The following is a 22,559-nucleotide window of genomic DNA, read 5'->3' as shown; positions in this document are numbered from 1 at the left end:
ATGAATTCATAGGTTAAAAACTTCTGAAAAAGGAATCTTCAGGCCCAGATACTTTTATTGGGGAATTCTACCACATGTTTAAAAAAAGAATTTATACCAATTTAATGCGACCCTTTCCAGGAAATAGAAGAGGAAGAAATATCTCCTTTTCACTTTATGAAGCCAGTATTATCCTGATACCCAAACAAGCAGAATCAAAAAGCAAAAACAAAAAACAAAGACCAGCATTCCTCATGACCATAGATCCAAAAATTTTCAACATAATATTAAGAAATTAAATGCAGTAATTTAAATACAGTGACCAAGTGTGGTTTATGCTAGGAATGCTGGGTGGTTCAATATTCAAAAATCAGTATTACCCTCATATTAACAAACTAAAGGGAAAAAAAGCACATGGTTGTATCAAATGATAAAGAACAATAATTTGGCACAACTCAGTACCTATTCATGATATAAAAATCTCAGCCGGCTAGGAATAGAAAGGAATTTCTTATAAAGAAACTTACCTAAAACCTAAAGCCAATATGGTACTCAAGGGTGAAGGATTGAATGCTTCCTCCCAAGACAGAGAACGAGAAACATATGTCCTTTCTCACCATTTTATTCAGCCAAGGATGGGAAATCTTAGAGCACAAAATGAGGCAAGAGAAGGAAATTTAAAGGCATTCACTTGGGAAATAAAGAAGAGAAACTGGACCTATTTACAGATGACACAATTGTCTACAGAGAAAATCACGGGGAATCAATAGGAAAACACAATCCACTGGGGTAGGTCACTTCAACAAGGTGACAAGGTAGAAGATTAAAGCATAAAAATCAGTTGTATTTCTTTAAATGAGCAATGAACATGTAGAAACTGAAATTTAGAATAATACCATTTATATTCACACAAAAAAGAATGTTTATGGGAGCATCTGGCTGGGCCAGTCAGTAGAGCATGCAACTCTTAATCTCAGGGTCATGAGTTTAAGTCCCACTTTGGACATGTAGCTCACTTAAAAAAATGAATATTTTTGTATAAATATAACAGTTTATAGGACTTGTTTGAAGAAGACTACATAACTTCAAAGGAGAGCTACACAGATGAACAGTTATACCATCTTGATAGAGTGGAAAATTCAACATTGTAAATTTTCTCCAAATTTTTGTGTAGTTTTAATGTGATTCCTATCAAAATCCCAGCAAGGTGGGGCGCCTGGGTGGCTCAGTGGGTTAAAGCCTCTGCCTTTAGCTCGGGTCATGATCCCAGGTCTTGGGATCGAGCCCCGCATCGGGCTCTCTGCTCAGCAGGGAGTCTGTTTCCTCCTCTCTCTCTCTGCCTGCCTCTCTGCCTACTTGTGATCTCTGTCTGTCAAATAAATAAATAAAATCTTTAAAAAAAAAAAATCCCAGCAAGGTTTTTTGTAGATATAGACAAGATAATTCTAAATTTTATATAGAAAGGTAAATGAACTATAATAATAGCTAAAACAATTTTTAGAAGGAAAAAAAATAGGTTGTCAGATATTTCTTGAAGTCTCTTCAGTTATTTTTCCTATACCATTCTTTACTGTTTCTCTAAGGCTCCATATTCACACGAATTAGATTTGCTATATTATCTGACAGGTAACTGATGGTAGTAGAAATTACCTATTTATCTATCTCTGAATTTACTTCCTTTTTTCTATCATCTCCAATCTTCTATTAAGTGAATCTTTGTAGTTCTGGTATTGTTTATTTTTTGGTTTTAGAATTTCCATTTGGCTCTGTTTCCAGTAGTTTTTATTTTTCTTTTGAAATCTCCCTTTTGCTTATTTATTAGAAGCATATTTTCATTTACTTAATTTAATACAGTTATAGGAGTTGCTGTATTCTTATATATCTTATGATTTTTAATTGCATCATGGACATTTTATTGATCTGTTTTATAAACTGTAGATTGTCATTCTCCTAAATAGTGTTGAATTTTTTGCCTTAAGAAGGCAGTGAGCTTGGTTAAACTCAAGTTTCAAACTGTGTCTTCCCTGTGGTAGGCAGAAGGTGCAGTCTTTGTCCTGCCTTCAGCCTTAGTTATGCTGCTTGTAGTCTGCCTTGCACATGAGTGGTACATGTAACTCCCGAATCAACCAGAAATTTGTACAGAGATTATATATGCAGAATATGCATTGTCCCCTCTGTGGTTCTCTTTGCTGAAGTTTACATTTTTCACTTTCCAGCTGCTGTAGTTCTAAAACTTTGTCTTCTGATTTATCAAGCTGGTAAATTGTGGTATTTTATCTGAGTTCTGGATGCCTAGCACTGTGCCTGAGACCTGTCCTTAGGCAGAAAGCCATAAAAATTGAATAGTCTGACATTCCCTTTTCCTAATGAAGTTCTTGAGGCCTGAAGTTTCTTTGTAGGAAAGTTTTTAATTAGGTATTATTTAACAGTAAAAAATTTCAAAGTAATCCCTTTAGTGTCTTAACTTTTACTATGTACAAGGCACTATTACAATTAGTTTGCATTTTCCTTAGCAGTGTTTCAAAATTTTTTCATGTTTCTTCTTACGCATTTGTTGAAATGATTAATAGTTTTATAATATTTAAAGATGAATAAATTATTTTTTGCTATCTTACACAGTTGAGATAATTTTAATTCTTATTTTAATATTTTGTGTTTCATTTGTATAATGTTAAATTTGATTTTTATGGGGTTGTGATACTAAATAGAACTATATTACATTTTTTTTACTACTAGTCTGTTTATACCCTATAGCACTATTCTTTAATCTTCATTTTCAAATTTACATAGGATATATTTTTCAAATACTTTAAGCCCAGTCTAATCCTCATGTAATTTAATGGTCATATATGCTTCATTATAAATAAATAAGCAGAGACAGTATTGATCTGGCTTTAAAATTCTATATTCATATATTTATGATAGTTGTTTTGCTGTGGATGACAGAAACTCAATTTCAAAATACTTAAATAGAGAATTTATTAGCTAGCATAATTTGGAACATGTTAGGATGAACTCGCTTCAGGTATGGTTCAATCCAAGGTTTGACCAGCATCATCAGATCTTTGACCCTTTTTAAGTCATTAGCTCTGTATTCTTCCTTTATGTTTGCTACATTTTCAGATGTGCTTCTCCCAGGCAAGATTAGTACCAAAGATAGTTACATACAGAAACTCTGGTTTGTATAAGTCTTTCAGTCACCAACTTCTCCTTTTTCCCAAATCATCCTAGCCAATGTAAAACAGAGCTCTTATTGGTTGAGGGTAGGCCGCATGCTTTTTAGTAAAAGAGTCTTTGTGTAATAAATGAAACAAGATGGGATTGGGAGGGAGGCAAACCATAAGAGACTCTTAATCTCACAAAACAAACTGAGGGTTGCCGGGGGGAGGGGGATAGGGAGAGGGTGATGGGGTTATGGACATTGGGGAAGGTATGTGATATGAAGTGTGTAAACCTGGCGATTCACAGACCTGTATGCCTGGGGCTATTAATATATTATATGTTAATAATTTTTTTTTTTAAAAGAGTCTTTGTGGCTAGGGTTTAGTGCTCTTCTGGCCATGTTGGGGTCATCATCTTATCCGTGATTTTAAGGGGTGGGGTCAACTCTAAGAAAACAGAAATCTGATCCTCAAAAGAAAATAAGGATGAACATGTATTGGATATAAATAAAGTCTGTCAGATCAGAGACCTTTAGATTGAATGCTTTCACTATTGATATGCTTTCATTTCACTTCTTTAAGTGACTAAATAAATTTGGTGATTATTTTGTGTTCTTTTTAAATTATCTTCTACCAGAAATAGAGCATGTGGAATGCCCTAGTTCTATGTCATGATATTTCTTAATTTTCTCAGTGTATTTTTCTTTCCTTAGGTTTGTGCTAAACATAGAGAGCAGATTGCTATTAAATAGACCAAAATTTCCTATAAAATATTATTATTCTCTCATTTAAAGAAGATACATAAAAGACAAAATTTGCTCTTGGCTTTATATATTTATAAAATTTTTTATATATTTACGTATAATATATGAAATAAATATATAAAATACATATATAAAATTATGAATACATTTATAATATTAAGTGTATCCTAGCCAAAAGAAGGTTTTGACATTCTAAGTAAGTCTCCATAAATAATATAATTAGACCCAAATTTTCCTGATCTTATAAATAAGTAATTCTTACAGACATTCATAAAAGAATTTCTTTACACTTTTTTACACTTTACACTTTACACTCTACCATTTCTTCACACTTTTCCAAAAATAGGAGATGAGTGAACATTCTATAAAGACAGTGTTACCCTGATATACAACCAGAGAAAAACATCACAAAGAAAGAAAACTAAAGACAAACAAGTCTTACAAATTAAAGGCAAAAAAAAAAAAAAATCCCCAGCAAAATATTAGCAAACTAAATAAAGTAACATGTAAAAAGGATGATAAATCATGACCAAATGAGATTTATCCCAGGAATGCAAGGCTGGTTTAACATCTAAAAATTAATATAATATGCCATATTAATGGAACAAAGGATAAAAACATATAACTGTCTCAAGAGATACAGACAAAGCATTAACAAAATTCAGTGTCTTTTCATGATTAAAGCACTCAATAAATGGAGTACCTAGGTGGCACAGTCAATTAAGTGACTGACTCTTGGTTTTGGCTCAGGTCATGATCTCAAGCCCCAGTCCTGGGGCTCCATGCTGAGCTCAGAGTCTGCTGAAGTTTCTGTCTCCCTCTGCTACTACCCCTGTCTTTCTCCCTCAGATAAATAAGTAAGTTAAAAAAAAACACTCCATGAACTAATAATAAAAGGGAACTCCTTCAGCATGATAGAGAACATTTATAAAAACCTCACAGCTAACATAATACTCAATGGTGAAAGGCTAATATCTTTCCTTCTAAGATAGTGATGAGAAAAAGATGTTTATTTTCACTAATTCTGTTCAACATTGTACTGCAGGGTTTAGTCAGGGCATTTAGGGGGAAAAAACAAAGAAAAGGTATCAGATTGGAAATATGAAAGTAAAACTGTCTCTATTTGCAGATGCCATGATCTTTTTTATAGAGTACTCTAAGAAATCCACTAAAAAAACAGCAGAGCTCTTAAAGTTCAGCAAGACTGCATGATAAAAGATCAGTATGTAAAAAACAATTCTATTTCTACACACTAACACTTGAAAATGAAATTAAAACAATTCCATTTATAATAGCATTAAAAAGGAAAAAAAGTCTAAATATAAATTTAACAAAGAAGTGTGAGATTGGTACACTAAAACCTATAAAATATTATTAGAATAAATTTAAGATAGTTAAAATGAGTAAACAGCCAATGTTCATGGATCAGAAGACAATATTGTTAGATGGCAGTACTTCCTAATTGATCTACATATGTAACACAATTCTATCAAAATTTCACATGGCCTTTTTGCAGTAATCGACAAGCTGATTGTAATATTTGTATGTGAATGCTTTATTTTATATAGTCAGTTAATTGTACTTGACCAGGGTACTGAGAAAATAAAATGAGAAAAACTAGTCTTTCTGGTACCACTGGTACCTGGTACCACTAAATATCCACATGGCAAAGAATGAATTTGGATCTTTACATTATATCATACCCCAAAATTAACTCCAGTTGGGTCCTAGGACTAAATGTGAGAGATAATACTATAAAACTCTAAGAATAAAACATTTTTTTAGTTTAAGCAATTATTTCTCAGATATGACACAAAAAGTACAAGTAATTAAAAAATAGGCTTTTGAGGGTGTTCATTTACTCTCTTTGTTACAAATGATGTCACTGAACAAGTGAAAAGATAATCCACAGAATGGGGGAAAATATTTGCAAACAATATATCTGATAAGAGATTTTATCTAGAATATAAAAAGAATACTTACAACTCAATAATAAAAAGACAAATAATACACTTTAAAAATGGGCAAAAGATTTGAAAAGGTTTTTCTTCAAAGAAGATACACAAGTGGTGAGTAAGTACACGAAAAGATTCTCAGCATGACTAGTTATAAGGAAAATGTACATCAGAACTACAATGGATGCCACTTCATATCCATTAGAATGGCTATAATCCAAGAAAGACAGATGACAGCAAGTGTTGGTGAGGATGTAGAGAAATTGGAACCATCAAACGTCACTAGTAGGATTATAAAATGGTACAGCCCCCTTGGAAAACAGTCTGGCAGTGTACCAGCTTGTGGTATAATATTATCACTTTATGTTACGAAGCATGGCAGATTTTGTAAAGCACTTATCTATCCAAGTTCTTATTTTGCTGAGTGGATACTTCTGGATATTTTTCCTTGGTTCATTGGCTAGTTGGTCTCCATCAGATCCTAGTTAATAGAAATCAAAGCTCAATCTAATTCCAAGGTCTAGGTAAGAATATACTGCCTATTCTAACTTCAATGGAATGAGGTGGAATTATTTTCTTCTGCATAATTCCCCATCGTGGTGCAAGCTGGGATTGCAGTGTGTTGAAGAAAGCCAGTGATCCCAGCCTATACCACTACCAGAGCTTTCCTACCTCTATGCCATCCTTTGGTGTTTTACCTGTAATTGCTATACCCTCCCAGGATGAAAGGCACACTTGCCTTTCTCTCTTTATTCCCCTGATGCTACAATTTTGATCAGATAAAGAAAATTGGGAGTCCGGGCAGAGGTAAAGGAGAGCTTAAATCCCATCCAGGAACTGAAAGGAGAATGTATTCATTTCTAGGGCTGTTGTAACAAAATACCACAAACTGAGTGGCTTAAAGCAACTGAAATTTATTCTTTAATAGTTCAGGAGGCTAGAAGTCTTTTTTTAAAATTTAAATCCAATTAATTAACATATCATTTAACATTAGTCTCAGAGGTAAAGTTCAGGGATTGATCAGTCTTATATAATACCCGGGGCTCATTACATCATATGCCCTCCCTAATGTCCATCACCCAGTTATCCCTTCCCCCAACCCTCTCCCCTCCCTTTGAGCAACCCTCAGTGTGTTTCCTATGATTAAGAGTCTTTTGATTTGTCTCCGTCGGTGATACCTTCTTGTTTTATTTTTCTCTCCCTTCCCCCATGTTCATCTGTTTTATTTCTTAAATCCCATATATGAGTGAGATCATATGATAATTAACTTTCTCTGACTAATTTATTTCACTTATAATACCCTCTAGTTCCATCTATGTCATTGCAAATGACAAAATTTCATTCTTTTGATGGCTGAGTAGTATTCTATGGTGTGTGTCTCTGTGTGTATATATACACACACACATCTTTATCTATTTATCTGTCAATGGACATCTGGGCCCTTTCCATAGTTTGGCTATATTATAGACATTGTGCTATAAACATTCAGGTGCACGTGCCCCTTTGGATCACTACATTTGTATCTTTAGGGTAAATACCCAGTAGTGCGATTGCTGGGTTGTAGGGTAGCTCTATTTTCAACTTTTTGAGAAACCTCCATACTGTTTTCCAGAGTGGCTGCACCAGCTTGCATTCCCACCAACAGTGTAGGAGGGTTCCCCTTTCTCCACATGCTTGCCAACATCTGCTATTTCCTGACTTGCTAATTTTAGGAGGCTAGAAGTCTTAACATCAAATTTTTGGCTTGGCCGTTCTCTGTCTAAAGTCTCTAGGAAAGCATCTGTTCCATGCCTTTCTCTTAGCTTCTGCTGGTTACTGACACTTCTTGATGTTCCAGATCTCTTCATCTGTCTTCACAGGACAGACATTCTTCTGTTTCTGTGTCCAAAATTCCTTTTTCCTATAATGACCCCAGTTGTATTGAATATAGGGCCAACCTTAATCCAGTATGACTTCATTTGTAACTGGATAACTATATCTGCCAAAAACTGTAAGGCCACATTCAAGAATATTGTTTTTCCAGGTAGATATGAATTTTAGGGTCTTGCCATTTAACCCACTTTAGACAATAGTAGTGTAGTACAGAAGGCTATCTGTGTGCGTGTGCATGCGTGTGGTGCAGAAGCTAGGAGCGGATTGGGAGGGAAGGAGTATAGGAATTTTTTTTTAGAAATTGTATTTATTTATCTGACAGAGAGGGAACACAAGTAGGGGAAGTTGGAGAGGGAGAAGTAGGCTTCCACTGAACTGGAAGCCCAATGAAGGGCTCCATCCTGGGACCCGGGGATCATGACCAGAGCAGAAGGCAGACACTTAAGGGCTGAGCCACCCAGGTGCCCCTAGGGATATTTTTAGTATGTGTATCACTGAGTACTTTCTTGGCTCCAGGCTCTGTACTACTGGGCAAACAGTATTTCATTTAACCCTTGTAACAGTCCTGTGCCATAAGTATTGTTCGGTTGTCTCTACAGAGAAGAAAGTTGATGTTTAGCAATTATGTTTAACAAGGCCACACAGTTAAGAGGCTCCACTTGGATTCATATGCTACATTGTCTACTTACAAAACCTGTCAAGTTAAACACTAATCTCTACTACACTTTGACAGAAAAGCATTAAGTAGTGGTGATTAGAAGGGTGAGAGGCAATGGAGAAGTCTAAGTTGATGCAAGCTAAAATTCGAATTGGGGGACTAGTTGGTACCGTGAATAAATACTAAAATGAGGAGACTGTCTGAAGGCAAGATGTGAATTTTTCTATGGTTTTGGTTGAGAAAGGGAGTAGGGTTGGTACAAGGCAGTCAAGATTAAAATACACGTTGATGCCTGTTGATGTGAAGGGTCTGCAGCTTAAACCAAGGGTGATCAGGTCTGTGGCGATCCTCAGTTGGACGCAGCGTCATTTCTCAGTAGCTGGTAACCAGGTCCTTGTCATTTGATTCTAAGTCTGTGGTCAGGCACAAAGCCACCCACCTCACGCACTCCAGACCACCACAAACACATCTCTTTTTTACTCAGTGTTCCGTTTTGCGTTGTTCCAATTCATTGAAAATATTTTGACTCTAAAAGGACAAAAACAGATGGTCCTCATGTTTGTGTTTGCGTTTCCTAACGAAGTAAGTGCAGCTTCAGCCATTCTTTCATGTGTAATCAGAAGCCACTGTCCTCATTTTAGCTCTGTTTTGGCCCTTACATGTGTTCTCTGCAATCTCTAGCTGATTGTGTGCCACGGTGAGTCACTTTTCAGGTGACTTGTTATTAAGGCTCTTTGCAAAAACTTCTACCACAAAGAGAGTACAGGATTGGCGTGGTACTTTAAAAAAAAAAATTGCTCTCAAGATGAGATGCAATGACTACAGTAAGAAAATGTTAATGGGGGCGCCTGGGTGGCTCAGTGGGTTACAGCCTCTGCCTTCAGCTCAGGTCATGATCCCAGGTCCTGGGATTGATATCGGGCTCTCTGCTCAGAGGGACCCTGCTTCCCTTCCTCTCTCTGCCTGCCTCCCTGCCTACTCGTGATCTCTGTCTGTCAAATAAATAAATAAAATCTTAAAAAAAAAGAAAATGCTAATGGGAACATTGCCCTAATTTTTCATGTTGGTTAAAACAAAAACAAACTCTAAAGTATCTTTAACAACTATGAAAATTATAGATGGTGAACTTTTTAGCATTTGCAAATATACCCAATTTTTCTAGGTGATACTTAACATTGTATTGTATAAAATAGATTTAATGTCAATTATTGGAGCACAGTAGAAGTAGTATTTGGCAATGTGAAATTGTTTGCAATTCAGAATATTGAGAGAGAATCCCTTATTTATTTTTGTGTTTTTATTTAAATTCCAGTTAGTTAACATACAGTGTATTATTACTTTCACGTGTGTGATATAGTGATTCACCACTTCTGTACAACATCCTGTGATCATCACAACTGCACTCCTTAATGTGCATCACTGGTTTCACCCATTCCCCCGCACCACCACTTCCCTTCGGTAACCAGCAGTTTGTTCTCTAAAGTTAAGAATCTGTTTCTTGCCTTGTCTCCCTCTCTCCCTTCCTCTTTTTCCTTTTGTTCATTTGTTTTGTTTCTTAAATTCCAACTATGAGTGAAATCATATGGTGTTTTTCTTTTAAGAGAGATTCCCTTATTTTAAAAAATGCAAGAACATTATTTTTATATGATATTGGTTTCAGATGATAACCATTTTGTTGAAAATTCTTAATTATGTATATAATACCATTTAAGAATTTTGTTTTGGGAACAAAAGTAAGCACTAAGCAAACATTGAATATTCACATTCTATCCTTTTGGATAATGTCAGTTCGGAAAAAAAGCTGTTTTCCATAGATGTGACTATAAGGTTTATCTTTTTCCTGATAGTCTCTGCAAGTTTCTTTTTTTCTGCTTATTTCTTTTTTTTTAAAAAAAGATTTTATTTATTTGACAGAGAAAGACACAGCGAGAGAGGGAACACAAGCAGAGGGAGTGGGAGAGGGAGAAGCAGGCTTCCTGCTGAGCAGGGATCCCGATGCGGGACTCAATGTGGGGCTCATTGCGGGGCTCCATCCTAGGAACCTGGGATCATAACCTGAGCTGAAGACAGAGGCTTAATGACTGAGCCACCCAAGCACCCCTGCTTATTTCTTAATATGCCTTATTTGCTATGTTATTTTTCTTTTAATTACTAATTTACATTGAACTCCAGGAGAAAAGATAGTAGTAGTTATTTTCCAAACATGAATAGTAAAAGCAATTTGCACCAGCTAGGAACCATATCAAATAAGTGTGCTGTCTCTAAAATGAGTGGGTAAAATGATTGGAATTTCTTTTCGTAGAAAGTAAGGTTTCATTGAGCCAGATATGTATCAGTTTATAGAATTGGTTTAAAAAGTTTTGGCGTATTGGTTTATATATTTTTAATAATTTATACAAGTTTGTGAATTTCTTTAAAATTTAATTGTTAATTTAATTTAAATTAAATTAAAACAATTTTTAATAAAACAAATTTAATTGTTATTTTTTACCAGTACCTCAGAAAATACTGAGACTCATATTGAATATATAATCTTAGAAATGGTGAGATTCAGAAATAGGTTTTTTTTAATAATTTTTTTTTAATTTTTAATAAACATATAATGTATTATTAGCCCCAGGGGTACAGGTCTGTGAATCGTCAGGCTTACACACTTCACAGCACTCATCATAGCACATACCCTCCCCAATGTCCATAACCCCACCACCCTCTTCCAACCCGCCTCCGCCCGGTATAGAAATAGATTTTTAAACTGAATATTTTCATTGTATAAGAATATAATTGCTCATGCTCCTGTATTTTGGTTGCATATGCAAATTACTATGAACTAAAATACACTTGGGAATAGTTAATAATTCCAAATATGAAGCTGACTAAATTATTATGACAAGTTTATTTTCATCATCTGGAATTCTATTTAATCAGTGGAAGAATTGTGGGCATGAGAATAAATAATATTATGTTAATTAATATGGGGAATAGCTTCCAACTACACAATTTATAGGCAGAAATTTTCTAACCATCATTAGAAATTTTTGAGAAAGTCTCATAACATATTCCAGGGTATGAAATGTTTTCCCTCTGAACTCTCTTTCCTTCATATGATGGTGCTGTAGGTGAGAAGGTGAGTCTTAGCCCTCCTTCAGCCAGAAGCTGCCATATTTCCCCAGAAAATGTTCTTCATGCACTCCCCCCATAAACCATTTTATTGAGAGACGTTGTGCCAGGTGCTTGATATACCCAGATGAATATTAGTAGGTCCTAACTCTCAGTGTTCACAGATAGAGGGAGGAAGTTACAATGATGATTATAATTATGTGCCAGGCACTGTTCAGAGGATCTGAGCAAGGTCCCAGTGAGCAACACGTAGAAAGTGCTTAATTATTCCACCAGACACACGGTATAACTTGGTAGGTAAGAGTTGGAGTTTTGAAGTCAGAGGTATTCAGGTTTGAATCTTATCTACCACTGTCTACATTATCACATGCAAGGTACAAAATCTCCTTGAGCTTCCCTTTCCCCATTTCCAAAATGTAGCTACTACGACTAGATATGTCATATGACTATTCTGAGAACTGAATAAACTCAGGTTGGGTAGTGTTTGGGACAGCACCCAACATATGGCAAGTGTTCAAAATCAATAGGTACTTTTATTGATAGTGTTTTTACCAGCAGTCTCAAAGCTGGCTTGTATTTCAGGCAGTGACACTGCACTTAACCCCTCAGGGAACTAGACAGCACCCCACTCCACCAACACCCTGTCACCTGCTCATTGAAAAACACATTTATTCAACCTTGAACATGTGAAATGAAGGCCAAGACCCAGCAGTTACTATGTAATCAGGTTACTGAGTTATTTTTCACTTTTCCTGGGGATGAGTGTATATACCAACAAATGCCTAGAGATCAGGGCTCCCCAAGACTTTCTTGTGAAGAGTTAGGTAGCAAACATTTTAGGCTTTGTGGGCCATGAAGTCTATGTCACAACTATCTGTTGTCATGCAAAAGTCATCAGAGATAATAAGTAAAGAGATGAGTTTGGCTATTTTTTCATACAGCTTTACAGAAAAAGCCACTTGGGCCATAGTTAGAGTACATATGTAATAGTTGTAAGTATTTATTTGCTAAACTAGGCTGTGAACTCATTGAGGCCTCACTGAAACCAAGTCTTGCTGACCTTTATAATATGTGTACACACATACATATTTGGAATTCAATAAATATCTCTTTGGAATAAATAAGTCATTGATCCAAAAATTAAATAGTTCACAAAATTATGCCTTGATAAATTATACACCCACACATGCACACAAATAGCATAGTTATCTTTGCCTATATAAAACTCTGTAATAGGTTGAAATAATTCCCTATGTAAATGAATTCAGGTTTCAAAAATAACGAGGGATGACTGAAAATCAATGACCCTTTGATATTAATGTTCATCAAAAGAGATATTAAAGTTGTTTGTGTGTTTGCATAGGCGTGCGTGTATTGGGTCAGGGGTTGGGGGGAGAAGAAAGGTTGATTTATAATATCAAGACCCTAAGCTAATATAGGTATTGACAGAGCATTATATTGTGTTCTGGGGTGGGGGGGTATGGAATAACTGGATGATGGGCATTAAGGAGGGCACTTGATGCAATGAGCACTCAGTGTTATATGCAATTGATGAATCACTAAATTCTACCTCTGAAACTACTAATAAACTAATAACAGTATATGTTAACTAAGTTGAATTTAAATAAAAAATTAAACAAACTAAAAAAAAGGTTGTGTTCTGAATTTGCAGGCAGTTAAAAAGCAAAATGTGAGGTATAATAGAATATATAATCTGATCAAAAGAAACATAATCTTTTTTCATAAGGAGGAAACCTTTTTCCTGGTACTAAAAGAACTATAATATGAGTCCTTGAGCAAGCAGTATTAAGCAACATAATAGCTAATGTTTCCAGTAATGCCTGTAGAAAAAGTGCACAATGTTCTCATTTCACTGTTTTATGTGTGGATATTTGACTAAAGCCAAAGACACAGCATTAAGACATACTTCATTATAAATAGGGTTTTTGGAGACATTTTATTTCAGAATTATTTCTATTCCATGTTTTACAAATAACAAAGAGCTCAAAGGATGGGTCAGATATTGTGGTTCATCCCTGGCCTTCATTAGGTTCACGTCTCTAAGGGACCACCGACTTACTAGTGAATGATTAAAAGCCTTTCACCTAGTCAATAATTACGACAAAATTCTGTCCCATATATATCAAACAAAGCACTTTCCCATGTACTGTGTCTCATTAACCCTCTCAACAATCCTGGACAAACATTATTTGCAACATGTTATAAATGAAGAATCGACAGTGATGAGAAATGAAGTGTGAGAGCCCTGGGTAAAGGGCTGAATAAAGCCTAGCATCTGCAAAGACTTGTCACTCCAGTCTAGAATTCACACACTTTTTCTCTAAAGAGTGAGCCATTTAAAAAAACAAAATGTAGCAACTCAGCATATAAAAGGAAGAGCTGTTCTGCTTACATACAAATGGAGTGGGTCCAGACACCAACTTGTTAGACATCCCACCTCACGATAAAAAGGCCAGGTCTCTCTCCCCCTCTCTCAATTTGATATCTTCTAAGTGAAAGCCTTTGCATCTTCACAGATACATACCAGAAACATGGCCTTTTATTCATGGCTAAACCTTTCTGGTTTTCAAGAATTTGGCTGTCTTCAGAGGCTGTGCATCACGGTGTTCCTCTAAAACAAAGCTATACTGCCTTCCTCCAGGATTTTAGGACTCGCATTTCCCCTTTCTCTCCATTTGCAATTACTGATCACAATGCTTCTCTCCCTCTTTTGGTTAAAAAAGAGAATATTTGTTTCCTTGAGGAGCCACGGTAAGGCCGCCTCTGCCTTCAGATTGCTATTCCATTAGATGTCTTGGTCACTCCCTTTGATTCACTGAAGGATTGATTACCTGCTTTTACATTCTTTCTTTACATTTATGCTGCTGCTATCATTCTTGGCAATTTCAGCATCCATGTGGCCAAAAACTCACACTGAGTTCTTTGACCTGTCCCCATCAACTCCGCTCTGTATCACCATGGACCAAGTCCTCAAAAACTGCACTAATTGAAACGTCTAAAATGTAGACATTCTACTCCCTCAATATGTAGCCTTCTTTCCTTTCAAGTTCTTTTCTCTAATGCTCACACTAGACCAACTACTATCTTCAGTCCATGGATGGTTCTTTATCCACCATTCCCCTTTTCATCACTTTCCTTCATAAATAGCCTAATCCCATTAGTCCTTTGTATGTTCTTCCTTGAAAACCACCCCCTCTGGTTTCTTGCTCTTCTCTCACTCCATTGTATCCCTGTGAACAGTCCCTACTGTGTTGAAATCAACCATTTGCCTTTTCCATTCCTGCAGCCCAGCTGCTTTACTTGGCAAGTTGTTTTCACCTTAGCTTCATTAGCTCAAACCTAACTAGATGGTTAGCCCTGCTCAGTAACTGTGTAGTCTTCCAGTCTCCAAAATCACTAATTTAACCTTTCTCCTCTCTCTTGAAGCCTCCTTATTTGGATCCTTTCTCCTTACCCCGAGCTTCTGACCTCGCCTCCCATTTTACTGAGGAATGTAGTAAACATCAAGTGGGAATTACCTCCTCTTCCTACGGCCAAACTGTGAACCTACCCCATCTCATCATTCAGCCTGTTACATCTCCCAGAGGGTCTTGCCTCCTCCTGAAGGACAGTCCTTCTGTTTGTGCTCCTTGCTTTAGCTACTACAGAGTAAGCTCCAAAGCAAGTACTATCTCTTCTTTTTTTTTTTTTTTTTTTTACCATCCATATGCTTCGTACCTTGTACCGTGGTTGGTGTAATGCACATTTGTCCATATTATTTATATCTGTATGTGTGTGTATGAGAAAGGAAAGGGTGCATGCATGCTGTATCTTTTGGCTTATGTGAGAAAATTCAAGAACCAAAGCCCTTTTCTACGGCCCTTTGATATTTTAACGGAATAGCTCTTAAAAGATGATGGCATCCCAAGCTACAGTGATACCTTTCCGCTTCAGGAGAAGTACCAGGTCATCAGGTTATCGTGCAGAAAAGACAGAAAAATTATTATTCCTAGTCTTCTGTAGAAATCAAACCTGCTGAATATAACATCCCATATGGAGGAAGTATAATAAACCTATAATGTACTCACTGAGATCTGAAATTGCATTCATTTGGAGGATTAATTTTCTGGAATTATTTCAGTTGGTTCTATCATTAATAAAAGTGCATTACCTGTTTTAATAATTGGGGAGGAAAGAAGAATTAGTCTGGCTCCTGATCTGCACGTGGAGAGTGTGAGTACTGCGGAGCATATAAGTGAATCTCATGATGATTAAGTGCTCCTCTTACATGCAATTCAGATAGAAATGAAAATCTGAAGCAACTAGATTTTCTTTAAAAATGTTCCTTAAGAGTAGGTTATGATTTTTTATTCTTGAATTGGAGCTGTTAAGATGACCTCTTCTGTTTCCAGAAACTTGCTTAAATACCTTGCTTGAGAGCTGAGTCCAACAAAAACCTGAAACACAGTAGAAGGAGCCACATACTGTGAAGTTAAGACAATAGACAGGTTATAGGAAGAGGTAAGGGATGGACCTTGGAGTCCCCACAAAAAATTACTGGTTAAAAATTAAGCTGGAATACATAATGGTCAGCATTAGTCTAAATCAAACAGTATCTCTTAACATTTCTCAAAAGTGGGAGAGGTAGAGAAGTGTCAGATTTGCAGAGGCCTTCCTATCAGAGAGTGTCCTGAGTTAACAGAGAGAGGCTGTCATGATGTCAAGAAAGGAAGTAATTAAACAGATTGGGAGTTGATAATTTAAAAAGGAAGCAAAAAATTACTATAAAAAACCTTAATGGGTAGTTCTTATTGGTTTAGGAATCTAATCTCAGCCTAGTCAGTCATGAAATATCTCCTTGGTCCTCCTAATGAAACTCTTGACTGTAATTACTTTCTTTTCCTCACAAAAAAATCTTTGTGAATATTGTGTTAGATATGCTTAACTGTATTTCTTATTCATTTAAGGTTCATTAACGTCATTAAACCTGAGAGGTACTTTCTCTAAGTGAAAGAAAAAAGAATTACATATTCAGAACAGAAATTTCCTTTTCCCCTATTACTGTCATTTCTCCTTCATGGCTTCAAACTTACTTCCATTTCTCTTTACAGTAGTGGTTCATGGAGGGATTCAGTAGTCTATAATTACCCTCAACTGATAACAAAATTTTGTGTGCATAGGCATTTTCCCCTTTGAGAAAGTTCATCACATTCTTTAGATTGTCAAAGGGCAACATGACCTGGAAAAAATTAAGAATCTTTTCTCTGTAGGATTTTTTAACACTCTCCAAGACAACATGGTGGAATCTCTTCCATTTGTCTTTACTATGTCCATTTTTCCACGTGCTTGGCTTTCCTTAAGTCCCAAGTTATTACAGGATTTCCTTTAAATTTTTTTTTTTCTTGAGTGTTGCTTCGTTAAGGGTGTATGCTACTATTAAAATGACTTAAAATGTTATTTGGGCTATTTTTAACAAGTTATCTGAGTTTTATAGAATTAAATACCTGAATCATGTTTCAAATAATAGTCTTTTTGAGGGGAACATTTTAGATGTAGAAAACTATTATCTCTACTGCTGAAAGCAGACTTTTACCTTTTAAACAAAAGTATTATCAGATTTATCTATGCTCTGTTTTGTGTTAAAGTTCTTTTTTTAAGATTTTATTTTTTTATTTGATCAAGAGAGCATGAGCAGTGGGGATGGGGAGAGAAGGAGGGAGAAGCAATCTCCACAGTCAGCAGAGAGCCCAATGGGGGCTCGAACCCAGGACCCCAAGATCATGACCTGAGCTGAAGGCAAATGCTTAACCACCTGAGCCACCCAGGCACCCCTCTGTTAAAGTTCTAATAAACTGTCTTTATCCAGTATTTAGTCAGGTCTAAGTGTAATAATATGAATTCCCAGAACAAGGTCATTTGATAGAAGTAAAATAAAATGCAAGGGTACTTCAGCTTCAATTTTACTCATGTGTATGAGCCAATTTTAATGTTCAGTCTTTATTTTCCGTTAAGGATAAAGTACTCCTTTAGGTATTTTTTCCAGAAGTCTTAATTGCCATGTTTCATTTTCTACTTTTTCATGGAATAATCATGTCATACAATGTATGATTTAAATGAAACACAACACAGAGAAATTTACAGCTACCTCAGAGTTTTCCCTTTTTATAAAGCACAATAAGCAGTCTCTCTGTCTCTCTCTCTCTCTCTCTCTGTCTCTCTCTGTCTCTGTCTCTCTCTCTCTCTCTATATATATATATTTATTTATTTATCAAATGCCAATTATGTAAAAAAAATTTCAAGGTCCAATGAGATAAATGATGTGATTGTTTTATAACCTAGTAATGTCATTTAAATATAAAAAATCAGATTGAGTAAAGAAAGAAATGGTATTTAATAAGTGGTATTGATGATACCACATTGAGATTCCCTTTAGTAGGCCAGTCTAACCACTGCCTGGCTGCTGTTGGGTTGGCTGCTATGACTCAAGTTCACTTCTCCAGACATTTGCTTCATCCCCCAAAGCTTAGGAAGATATGTTTCCATTTCCCAAAGTGGTCCTGGGTCATTGTCTTGCTAATATGCAGGTATAAACACTCAGGTTTCTTGGTTCAAGGTGGGAAAAAGTCAGTGGTGCAGTTTATGCTCCAGAACTCCCTGTAGGCTCAGACTGAGGCAAGATTTGTCGTGAAAATATATCTTTGCTTGGCTCTTTCCTGTGTCCCCTCTTGCTTTACTCCCTTACAGGTTTCTCCTGAGATCACACCATCAGGAAATCAATTGCTAAAGAGTCTTCATTTTAGGCTCTGTTTCTGGGAACCTGACTTTAGAGTATAAACAGTGCTTGGCAATGCATTCTTTTATAAACTACTCTTTTTATTATATAATAATTATACAATCACCAAACTATAGAGTTGCAAAAAGCTAAAATTTTCCATTGTTACCTCTTATAACTGGGTAGTGAGTCCCAATAAGTGACTTAAAGACCAAAAATCAGTTTGGAACAGAACCTAGGCAAAGGTCTTCTGGTTTATAGTTTTGAGGTTTTCATATGATTGTTACAGTTAAGAATATTTTTCCTTTTATGAACCTGTGACTGAAAAGAAAGGCTCTTTCTATAAATGTAAGTGAATCTGTTAAATTTTCATTCAGCAAAGGACTATGAAACAGTGTCAAACCATTCACATTTGCAATGTTTAGTAATACTCCTGAAAACCCATCTCATTAGTTGTTGGCAGCACTCTGTCCTTCCCTGTCCCAAATAAAGATCTCGTTCCATCAGCCTCAGAAATTTTAAATTTTTTCAAAGACTATGTAGGTATTCTTTGAATGTAGAATGATTTCCTACATAATAGGAATGTAGAGTCCTGTGGAAATGCAATTATTATGTAAAGCATGCCTATTTGTGTACTAGTACGCAACCTTTAAAATTTGTCCATTTTCTGCAATCTTCAAAATCCTTTTTATTAGAGTATAGTTGGCACACAGTGTTATATTAGTTTCAGGTGTACAACACAGTGATTCAACATCTGTATATGTTCTGCTATGCTCACCACCACATGTGTAACTACCATCTGTCACCATACATTGCTTTTACACTATCATTGACTATATTCCCTATGCTGTGACTTTTATTCCCATGGCTTCTTCACTGCATAACTGGAACCCTGTATATCCCACTCCCCTTCACCCAATTTGCCCATCCTCCCACCCCCTTCCCTTCTGTGACCCTTCTTAAAATCCTTCAGGGAAATGTAAAATGTTGCCAGTATAGATACCTATTAATGTTATGTTTGTTTATTAAATAAGTGTATAAGACAAACAAGCAAAAAACAAGATGTTTGACTTGCTGCGTACTTACTGAAGGAAAGGCATTATCTCTTAACAGGATAATATTCCCATGCCCTCAGCATCCCCTAAAATAGACCTGGGCTCCACCTTAATGTTCTGAGTGTTAGAGAATTTTTGATAAAGCAATCCATTATGGCAATTGTTAAAAGCTAAATTTTTGCCCCTGTTCTTCTACAAATGTGAGCATGTGATTGGGGTCTTAAGGAATCACTGAGGGTGCTCTTGAGCAGAGAGGCAAAGTGCCTCTAGTAGTAGCTAAAGACCTTGAGAGGCCAATGGACTGAAAAGGCTTGCCAGCAGGGGGAACTCTTAAAAGTAGGCCTGGACAAGAAGAAAAAGGAAAGGGGATCAAGGGGAGGAGAGAAAGTGCTTACAGTTTCACGCAAAGCATACATTTAGGGAGAGTCATAAAAGCAAATCAGGGTGGGCTGCTGAGTACTATAGATACAAAAATTCCTTAGCAGTCCTTAGTCACAGAACAATGGCAGTGAACTGAAGACTGGCAGAACAGACTCTCCAGAGCTAAATGTAGAGAAGAGGCCACATCACAGATAGTAGAAGGGGTGGAGATGCAGACAGGAGCAAAATGGACCCACGGGACAGTCCACGGGAGGGAGGAATGCTTCAGGCATGGAGAAGGGAAGGAAACAGACACCACAGGCATGGGGAGCCCACACAGAGAAGACAAAACCCCTAACATTTGGCTTTGAATTTCAGAGGGGCTGGATTTCATGAGTTCTTAAAATCAGTGGAGCTTAACACCTGGAACTTTAAAAGCCACCTGGCTCCCCTGTGGGAGAGCCTGAAGGACAGAGTGCCCACTGTTAAAGAGACAGCACAACAAACAGCCCCATGGAGATATAGCCTAGAAGCAGCAGTTTGAAAAATGCCTGGCATATACAGGAGAAAGATTTGTTTACTGATCTCAGAGCATTTACTGGAGGTGTGGGGATCTCTAAGAGGCTACATACTAGAGGAAGCAGAAGAACGAATCAGTCACCTGGAGAACAGAGTAATGGAAAGCAATCAAGCTGAGCAGGAGAGAGGAAAAAAATAATAAAACATGGAAATAGACTAAGGGAATTCATTGACATCATCAAGTATGATGACATTTGCATTAAAGGGACCCCAGACAGAGAAGAGAGAGAAAAGGGGGCAGAAAATGTATTTAAAGAAATAATAGCGAAAAACTATCTGAATCTAGGGAAGGAAACAAAAATCCAGATCCAGGAGGCACAGAGGGCTTCCAAAAAAGTTGTCTCAAGGCAATCCACACCAAGACACATAGTCTGGGCAAAAAATAGTGATCAAGAGAGAATTTTAAAAGCAACAAGAGAAAAGAAAAGGGTTATTTACAAAGGAAACCCCATAAGGCCATCACCTGATTTTTCAGCAGAAATGCTGTAGGCCAGAAATGAGTGGCACAATATGTTGAAAGTGCTGCAAGAAAGTTGCAAACAATAATACTCTATCCAGCAAGGCTATCACTCAGAATAGAAGCAGAGATAAAGCAAAAATCCTCCACAAAATATTAGTAAATTGAATCTAACAATACCGTAAAGAAATCATTCACCACAATCCAGTGGGCTTTATTATGGGATGCAAGTGTGGTTCACTATTCACAAATCAACATGATACATCACACCTACAAGGGAAAGTGTAAAAACCATCTGATCATTTCAGTAGATACAGAAAAAGCATTTGACAAAGTACAACATGAATTCATGATTTAAAAAAAACCCTCAACAAAGTAGATTTAGAGGGAATATATCCCAACAAGGCCTTTCATAAAGGCCCTATATGAAAAATGCATAACTAACATCATAGTCAGTAGTGAAAAACAGAGCTTTTTCTTTAAGATCGAGAACAAAACAGGGATGTCCACTCTTACCATTTTTATTCAACATAGTACAGAAAGTCCTAGATATGCCAATCAGAAAAGAAAAAGAAATGGAAGGCATCCGGATTGTTAAGGAAGAAGGAAAATGTCCACTATTTGCAGATGACATGATGCTATATAAAGAAAACCCCAAAGACTCCACCAAAAAAACTACTAGAACTGATACATGAATTCAGTAAGGTCCCAGAATACAAAAGTCTGTATACAGAAATCCACTGCATTTCTATACACGAATAATGTGGTAGCAGAAAGAGAAATTAAGAAAATAGTCCTTCACAATTGTACCAAAAAGAATAAAATACCTGGAAATAAATTTAAGCAAGGAGGTGAAAGACCTATACTCTGAGAGCTATAAAACATTTATGAGAGAAATTGAAGACAACAGAAACTCATGGAAAGATATTCTATGCTAATGAATTGGAAGGGCAAATTTTATATATCTATATCTATATATAGATATTATATATAAAAATATATAATATCTATCTATCTATATATATATATGCCAATCTCCAGAGGTGCAGAGGTCTCTAAGAGGCTATATACTAGAGGAAGCAGAAGAAAGAAAATGTATATTTACACACTATCCAGAGCAATCTATATATTTAATGCAATCCCTATGAAAATACCAATAGTATTTATCACAGAACTAGTATAAAGAATCCTGAAATTTGTGTGGAACCACAAAACACCTCAAATTGCCAAAACAATCTTGAAAAAGAAGAACAAAGCTGGAGGTATCACAATCCCAGATTTCAAGATATACCACAGAGCTGTATTAGTCAAAGCAGTCTAATATTGGCACAAAAATAGACACATAGATCAATACAACAGAGTAGAAAACCCAGAAATAAACTTATTATTATATGGTCAAAAACCCCACAAGAAACAACAAATTGTGGCAAAGATAGGGAGAAATAGGAACCCTCATGTACTGTTGGTGTGAATGCAAACTGGTGCAGTCACTATGGAAAACAGTAAGGAGGTTAAAAATTAAGAGTAGATTACAGTAAGATCTAGTAATTCCACTGCTGGGTATTTACCCATAGGAAAAAAAAACCACACTCGTTTGAAAAGATATAAGCCACCCTTGTGTTTATTATAGCATTATTTACAGTAGCTAACATAAGGAAGCAACCCAAGTGTCCATTAACAGATGAATGGATAAAGAAGTGGTATGTACATAAAAAGGAATATTACTTGGCCATAAAAAGAATTTAGTCTTGTCATTTGCAACAACATAGACGGATCTAGAGAGTTTAATGCTCAGTGAAATAAGTCCCTCAGAGAAAGAAAAATGCCATG

This window comes from Lontra canadensis, unplaced genomic scaffold (genome assembly GCF_010015895.1).
Source record: "Lontra canadensis isolate GAN:19392208 unplaced genomic scaffold, GSC_riverotter_1.0 scaffold127, whole genome shotgun sequence".
Lineage (NCBI taxonomy): Eukaryota > Metazoa > Chordata > Mammalia > Carnivora > Mustelidae > Lontra > Lontra canadensis.
This window is presented reverse-complemented; position numbering follows the sequence as displayed.